Here is an 8,596-nt window from a genome sequence, read left to right as displayed (position 1 = left end):
TGCTATATATATATATATATATATATATATATATTTAATATTCGATTAAGATTTTATTTTCACAATGCTTGTAGATATCATACTTGTAAATATGGATTTTCTATAGTCTTATTTTGATTTTATTAAATTTTACTACTTGCATAGCTTTTTATGCTTTAAATATAGTTATGTATTTTCACAACCTTTTGAACACTTGTTATCAAATTTAGTGTTAACATTGTTTCTTACTAATTACTAATGTTAAAATTATTAACTATGTATTTTTCAATGTATATAATGGTAAATAAATTTGCTGATTGACAAATAAAAGAAACATGTGCGCCTGCGTTTGTTTGTTTGTGTGTGTATGTGTGTGTATTTATATATATATATATATATATATTATTATTATTATTATTAAATTGAAATATTTTTATAATTTTCTTATTAAATTCAGAAATTAAAAAAAAAAAAAAATGTTGCAAATATAGTCTGTAATTAGCATGGATTAAAGTGAACATTTCTCTCATTTAATTATATCCTCTGAAATCCTGCTATTAGTCACTTGCTAGTTCAGTCTCAGATTAGTACCTATGCAAACCGCAGTCGATCAAACCACCCACTCTTACATTGCACGCGCGTGCACACACACACACACACACACACACACACACACACACACACACACACACACACACACACACACACACACACACACACACACACACACACACACACACACACACACACACACAACAGCTATTACAATATACAGTATGATCTGTTGGGAAACCATTTAAGGCTTTTTATGGTTATCCACTGCATGTAGAAAACAGTTGCATTCTTAAAATTATATAAATCTATAAAACACATCAGTCTTGTATGACCAATTGCCTAGCTGCAGATCAACATTGTTTATTATAGCTAGGATCAAGCAACTGTTGTTGTTGTTATTATTATTATTATTATTATTATTATTTAATAACAAATTAATAATTATATACATAAAAATTTTGGTGAGGTTATTTTTTGGATCTTCTTTAAATACTGGTATTGTTGCATCTAAATTGTAATTTGCTCTGAAGTTTTTCGCAGTATTCTATTATTTTCCAGTAGCATTGTAAAGTTAAGGAATAACTTCATTGTATTATATATCTTGTTTTATTTTTTGCTTTTGTTTTTTTGAAGATATTTCAGATGTACAACACTTAAAATGAATTTATAAATATATTAATCATTTTAATAAACATTATGTAAATTCTCATGAGAGGGAGCAATTGTCCAAATCCTGACTAACTCTTCAAGCATTCAGCACCAATGTGTTTGTTTTAAGGCCCAGTTTTGAGACAAATGATAAATCAACTAGTTCCATTAATGTTATACCTTGCATTTTACCTGTGCACCATCAGGCTGGTTCAGTTATGTCTTCTTTTTTTTTTTTACCACTACCACAATTCTCTGAACCTGCTGAATATATACTACTCCCATGTATACACACTTGTTGCACCTGGCATTCATCTTCCTATCACCCCTAGTGTATCTTTTCCCTGAAATTCCACTCAAAACAGTCTTACCTTTCTCAAATTGTATCCATTTGGAACTCTTCCTAACATGTCTACAGCTTATCGATTAACCCAACAATTCAAGTTTATCTAATTTTTTTTTACTACTTAACATTACAATTTCCCAGTCTTTTAAAAACCAAAATCAGTTTTTTATTTCATGGCTTAAGAATCTAACCCTGCTGTCATGTACTCAGGTATACAGTTATGGATAAGTTAAATAGATTTGCTGAGACTGACATTTGCATTTATACATGTATCACCAAAATTTCAAGTGAGACAAGTAAATTTTATGAAGAATTTTTCAAAAGATTAGCATTTTGCATATTTTTCAGGATTATATTTGCGAAGTCATCAATATCAACTATATTTAATGTTAATTAAAATTATAAAAATATGAATGAAATTTTAAATATGTATATTTATAATCTTACCAATAATAGTAAATGTTTGTTTCAATATCATCATCATCATCATCATCATCATCGTTTAACGTCCGCTTTCCATGCTAGCATGGGTTGGACGATTTGACTGAGGACTGGTGAAACCGGATGGCAACACCAGGCTCCAGTCTGATTTGGCAGAGTTTCTACAGCTGGATGCCCTTCCTAACGCCAACCACTCAGAGAGTGTAGTGGGTGCTTTTACGTGTCACCCGCACGAAAACGGCCACGCTCGAAATGGTGTCTTTTATGTGCCACCCGCACAAGCCAGTCCAGGGGCACTGGCAACGATCTCGCTCGTAGAATTTATCCATTTAAAATAAATTTTGTGGTCAATTTTACACTTCAAAACATTTATTTGCAAATTCTTTGCTTTCATGATAGAGTATCTTATTTTCATTTATAAAATTAAAAAAAAAAAAAAAAGTTCAGTATTTCCATATAGATATGATTTGTTTACCACCAGGTTTTATTTTCTCTTTTGCAACAAATTCACTGCTGTGCTTGTTACCTAACATATCATCTGTCTTTATTAACATTGGAATGCAGTATATTATACTGGAGATCTTGATTCAATCAACTAAATTGAAATTGAATTGTTCTTGTGATAAGGTAAAATATTTGGTTGTAACATTTTCAATTCATTCTCCTTTTGCAAATACATTATCCAATAAGTAAGGCAAAAAACATTTTTATAATTACTCATAAAAAGAAGGTAAAGCACCTTTGCATATTGTTACTAGTCTCACATCATTTGAAATGCTCCTACTCTGAAGTTGAACAGATTTTCTTCGTGTGAAGCAAAAGTAACATACTTCACAAGGGATGTCCAATATAATCTCTGTTACCTTTGTTTCATTGTTGGAATTAATCAATTTAATCACTAAATGAATGAATATGCCAACTGAATCAGAACAACAAGCTGTCTCTCAATAAAACCATGCTGCACTGATATAACTAGAAGCTACACTGTCTACATTTCCTTTATCACTTTCTGTAATATGTACTTTTAGTATCAATATTTTTGAAGCTTAAAAATTTTCATGTTTCAATGTTTCTTACTTATAGTTTATTGTAGAACAATAAAATGGAATTTATAAATTCTATTTAGCAGTCCTGTTGGTATCACTGTCAAAATGACATACTTTAGCGACAGAGATTACTTGTTTAAAAATGCCAATTTGACCAAAAGTTAATGGTTTGTATGTGTTTTTTTTTTTAAATAATGTTAACACTATGCATAATAGGGAAGCTAACACCATCACAATTTTCCTACCTATCTATTTATCATAGTAAAATTTGTATTTACGTTTTCTTTTCCTCCCTAAACACTCTCTGAACTCAGAACATGTGTGTTTTTAACTGTTAGATAATAAAAACCATAATTCTAGAAGTGTTTGGAAAGCTTAAGAAGCTAAAGAAGGATTGAAAGTAAGACAGTCTAGTTTTAGAATTCTCTTTCCAAATATGCATCATTAGAACAATAGTACTAAATTAAAGTGGGTTAAAATTTAAAGCTTTTTTTCTTCTTTTTGTTTGTCTACAGATCATAACATTCATCTGCATAACATCTCCCATTTAAAAAAATGTTTTTTGTAAAATATTTTGAATTATTACTTTGTAATTCAGGTGCTATTTATGAACAAATCATTTCTTTTTTCTTTTACATTAAAAATTGTCTTTGATTATTAATTAGAAATAAATTTCCCTAGATTAACTCATTAGTTTCTTTATCTGCAAATCACTTTTTCTTCTTTATCAAGTTATACTGAAAAGTAACTGCATCATTTGTACATAATCATTAAAAGAAAAATGATACTAAAAGTTTATTGACATATAAATGAGATCATTTACAATGTGTTTGTACATAGAATTCCTTACTGAGATTAAATGTTAAATAATGTGAAGGATGAACATTATTGTAGAGCAGCGGAATGGCAGAATCAGTAAAACGTTGGGGGAAAAAGTCTTGAAGTATTTAGTTACGTCCCTTTACATTCTGTGTTCAAATCACACCTTTTCATCCTTCTAAGATCAATAGAATAAATTACGTGTACCAGAGGCAATTAAAAATCTACATTTCTTCTCCAAAATTTGTGGTTTTATATTTATGAAAAAAATCATAATCGTCATTATTATGGCAGCAAACAGGCAGATTCATCCGGGCATCAAACTAAATGCTTAGCAGTATTTTTTTCCAGCTCTTTATGTTCTCAGTCAAATGCCACCAAGGTTAACTTTCATTCTTTTGATATGGATAAAATATGTACCAGTTGAGCATTGGGTTCGATGTAATCAACTAGCCCCTTCTCCCAAAATTTCAGGCATTGTGCCAGTAGTATAAATTGTTATCATCTATTATTATTGCATTAAACTGGCAGAATCGCCTTGTATTTTTTCCAGCTGTTTATGTTGTGGGTTCAAATCCTGCTGAAATTGATTTTGCTTTGCGTTGTTTCAGGGTTTATGAAATATTGAGGTTGATGTAATCGACTAAACCCCCTCCCTCTTCCCCCAAATTGTTGGCCTTATGTCTAAGTTAGAAGCAGTTACTTGTGTAAAGAGAAGGGAATCTCTCATCCAAATGATATTTTTATTAAAATATATTTGCAATATTTTGTATGGTTCTGAAGAACTTTGCTTATTTTTATATTAACATTTTATTTTCATGTTTTTAATTCTTTTTTTTTTCGTGAAATTGTCAAATGTTGAAAATGGAAAGTAAAATAGAACACGTTCATTTGATTAATATTTTTAGTGATTTGATCTTAATAATAACTTGTCACATAGTGTTATGGTTGAATAAAAGAGAATATTTAACAAATCACAAAGCACTTTATCATACATTCCTCTTTTACTTAGATCATATCCCTTCACGAACACTTTTCTTTTTACCTTTGTACACCTGCTCTGGTTAAGATTTTTTAAAAAGAAATTAAGATAGATGGTTTAGATGGGTGGATAAACAGATAGAGAGAGAGAGAGAGAGAAAGAAAGGAAGAATAAAGTGTGTGTATGTACAAAATGTATAGCAAAATTAGCAGAATAAAGCAGCAGACGATGAATAAGGCCATCAATGAAATTACATCAGCTGTAAAATCTCGATGAATCAAGATAGCTTTGTTGCTCCTAACTAGTATTAGCTACTGTTCCACAGTAGTCTGCCTACCAACTAGCTTAGCTCTGCTGTCTAGCTGCTAGGCGTTTAGATCAAATGTTCATGGTTTATAGTGATATCACCCTCTTTGTAAGCTGCCTAGCATGCATACACATTCAAACAGTTAACTAGCATATAAGACCTGGGAGGTAAATGAAATGATTGCAGTAGTTTTACATGCCAAAAGACCTATTTAATATCTTGCTGAAAAAGTCTCACCATCTTAAATGTGAAATTACATAATTAGACAGTAGTAGCAGATGTGATAAAAAAATTTTGTATACTTATTATTTTAACATATAATGTTAACATTCCTCTAATTGTTTTTTCGTTTTTACTACATCATTTAAGAATACACACACGCACACATGCACACACGCACATAGCTTACCGTTTAGCCAGCAGCAAAATGTAGTTAACAATCACTTCGAATTTCAAAAATATTTTTTGTTTTTTAGTCATCAGTGAATATTTAAAGCTCCTAGTATTTATCTTCTGTTTTAAAGTAGGCCCTTGAAGTTGATAGTAAATCCTTGAATATTTTTCCTTGAGTGTATCTTTTCTAAATTTCTATTCAGACGAGAACTACGCAAGCGCGCACACACAGACACACACACTATCTCTATTTCCCTCCTCCTTCTACTCCTGTTTATCTAAGTTTATTCCTTCCTTTATTCTCTTTCTTATTCTTAGACACCAATTGACATGCTAGCACAGTTAAGTATAACAGAATGGCGGATTGGCTATGAAGTAGAGTTAGCTTCTAGTCTACAGCAAGCTATAGCTGTGCGTGAAAATGTTTCACTCATTCTAATTCAAGCTGAATATGAAATGAGAATTGGCAATATATGTTACTGTGAGACCTACTTGTTGGACTTATCACACATACTCAGAAGAAATATATTTGTATAAATTACTTATACTAGCTCATCATGATTAACTAACCGGCATGTCTGCTACTTACATGGATATGATATACTTGCATTGTTTTTTGTTGATTACATCATATGTTTTTTTTCTATTCCTCAATAATATATGGCATACAAAACTTAATTATGGTATGAATAGTAATCAGTTTAACTATTTTCGAAAGCCTTATGTATTTTGTTTTATGCTTTATACTTTTAATTCTGTCAAAGGAGATTTGTTCTTTTTCAACAATACCAATGCCGGTAACTGGCTGCAGAAATTTGACTATGGCTTCCCCTTCCAAGAACTCTTTTCTAAGATGAGGTCAGATTAGTTAAACCTGTAAACTAGCCCGTGGCAAGGACTTAGGCAAAGTGGTCCCCGCAGATTGGGTTCACCAGACATGTTACGTATGACCTAATGGATTGTTACCTTGTAATCACTGCAGCAGCATCAGCTAACGAAAGGCCCTGTTGAATTATGCCTATAAAATTGTTGCCACTGTGTGGTAAGTAGCAGCTAAGCACAGCATTTGACTACTAAAAAAGATGGAGGCGAGGCAGACTTAAATGTAAACCCATGACTGTCTGCATATTTAATTCTGTTTTGATAATGATCTATATTCTTTTACAGATTACTCAATACCTTTTTTGTTGCTTTGTTTGAAATTACCTAATCATTGCCGATGTAACATTTTGTTGTGAAATTTATTACATCGCTGTTTCATAATATCTCCATCTCTCTTTTGCCATCTTCTCCCTTTTTGAATGTGAATCGTTTACTGTATATTAGCTACCTTTTATGCCTCTTAATGATAATAATAGAACTCAATTCAGTTACTTACTGTCATGATATTTCATTTGTTACTGGGTAGGGTTTTTAAAAAAAAAAAAACTTTAATGAAATGGCATACCTCTTGTATGTTCCATTCTGAAAAAAATGTATTATATTTGAATATTATTTTTGTTTTTAATATGGAAATAGCTTGTGCTTGGTGCATTGATTTGTGGTACTTCCCTCCCTTTCTGTTAAAAACAGCTATAAAATCCTTTGATGTAATTTTCAAATAGAAGTCATCTTCTTTACTCATTATTGCCACATGTAATTATTTTTTTCTGGTCTATTGTTGTATTTAATATATTGTTGAATATACCATGTGGTACAAAGATGGCGGGACAGAATCTTAATCTTTTTAGTGACCTGACATGAGGTACTCCTTTCATTTCTGTCGACGATGACTGTACATCCTAAGAAATATAACATAGCGCATGCGTAGCTATATAGAAGCCGGTGACTGCGCAACCACATTGCCAAAATGTGGGCATAGTGTTTAATGTATGTAAAATGAGACAGCGGGGTTCCCCTTCTCATGTACACGGAGTAATTATGCATGAGAGTGTGTCTGTCTGTTATATATGTATATATATGTATATATATATATGTGTATGTGTGTGTGTGTGTGTGTATATATATATATATATATATATATACACGCACACATATATATATAGACACGCACACACTTACAAGGTATAGGTAGTTTCCTCCTTCAGGTCACTTATCAGACCATGTCATTTTATTACAGAAAGAAGCAGGCGTCAGTTTTGTTTCTTTTTCACTGCTTAGTATTGCAATGGGAATAAGTCATTGAGGTCATGGGTAAGATCTTTACTATCTGGCATACTCTCTGCAACTCACTAAAATTCCTGTCTGGGTCATGTGTGCTCTGCTGGCAGGTAAGGGCAACAACTTGCTTTTACTCTCTTCAGGTTTTATGAAACCAGTACAAAGCTCTTAAGTAATAGAACTATTACTTCATAGCCAAGTTGATTTTGTACATATTTAATCAGAATTGATTGCTGTTTTTTGTTTCGTTTTTTTTTTCCTACATTATCTTTGAATGTTAATCCAAGCGAGTTTTTTCTTAAAAAGAAAATCAAAATGAAAAGCAATTTAAGTTAAAACAGAAGACTTTGGAAGTGAGGTGGGAATTAAATTGATATTTGTAGAGCTGAAACAATGTGAAGTATGTACTTTATAGCAAGCAGACTTTTTAAATGATTGCATAGAGGATTCAGTAGGTTAGTGTGCTAATTGACAGATAGTTATAGTATTCAGCAAACTTTTAATTATTAATGACAAATTTCCTATGAGAATTTGTACTTATATTTCAACTTTATTTCTTCCATGTGGATTTCAGCACACAGAATATGTAGTCTTCTCGAAACTGGTAGGAGTGGTGTGGCAAAAACGCATGCGCATATACGACCTCTGTAGAACAACTGAATCGAGATATCTGCAACGATGGCTATGTAATAGGAAATTTAAAAGCTGTTCATTGGTGATGTATAATTCTAACTGATATTGTCTCACATTGCTTTTTTAACTACATGTAATATTTATCGCTTATCAATTCTAGATTAATAAGGTTCTTTTTGCAGTAATTTATTTCTAATTATATTATGTGAAGCCCTACCGTGTAATTTTTCTTTTTACAAGATAAAAAAAAAAAATCATAGTAGGTGGGTATGTTTGTGTGTGTGCAT

The 8,596-nt window shown here is 31.5% G+C and overlaps 2 long non-coding RNA genes across 6 annotated transcripts in view; one reads left to right on the top strand and one right to left on the bottom strand.

The window, feature by feature from the left end:
- The window catches only part of LOC128250363 (uncharacterized), a 47,181-nt gene extending 41,554 nt beyond the window's left edge, over nt 1-5,627 (bottom strand). The window contains exon 1 of the long non-coding RNA XR_008266398.1: nt 5,533-5,627. This is a non-coding gene — a long non-coding RNA (uncharacterized LOC128250363). The remainder of the gene's footprint in view (nt 1-5,532) is intronic.
- LOC106868233 (uncharacterized) overlaps nt 1-8,596 on the top strand; it is a 274,184-nt gene that overhangs the window by 96,964 nt on the left and 168,624 nt on the right. For 3 of the 5 annotated variants that reach the window (XR_008266388.1, XR_008266391.1, XR_008266387.1), the window contains exon 5: nt 8,251-8,391. This is a non-coding gene — a long non-coding RNA (uncharacterized LOC106868233). Of the gene's footprint in view, nt 1-5,791; nt 6,559-7,665; nt 7,787-8,250; nt 8,392-8,596 lie in introns of those variants that run through there. The other 2 variants (XR_008266390.1, XR_008266392.1) reach the window with 2 other exon arrangements.

Source organism: Octopus bimaculoides, chromosome 20, assembly GCF_001194135.2.
Source record: "Octopus bimaculoides isolate UCB-OBI-ISO-001 chromosome 20, ASM119413v2, whole genome shotgun sequence".
Lineage (NCBI taxonomy): Eukaryota > Metazoa > Mollusca > Cephalopoda > Octopoda > Octopodidae > Octopus > Octopus bimaculoides.
Note: the sequence above shows the minus strand (reverse complement) of the source record. Positions and strands in the feature narration are given on the sequence as shown.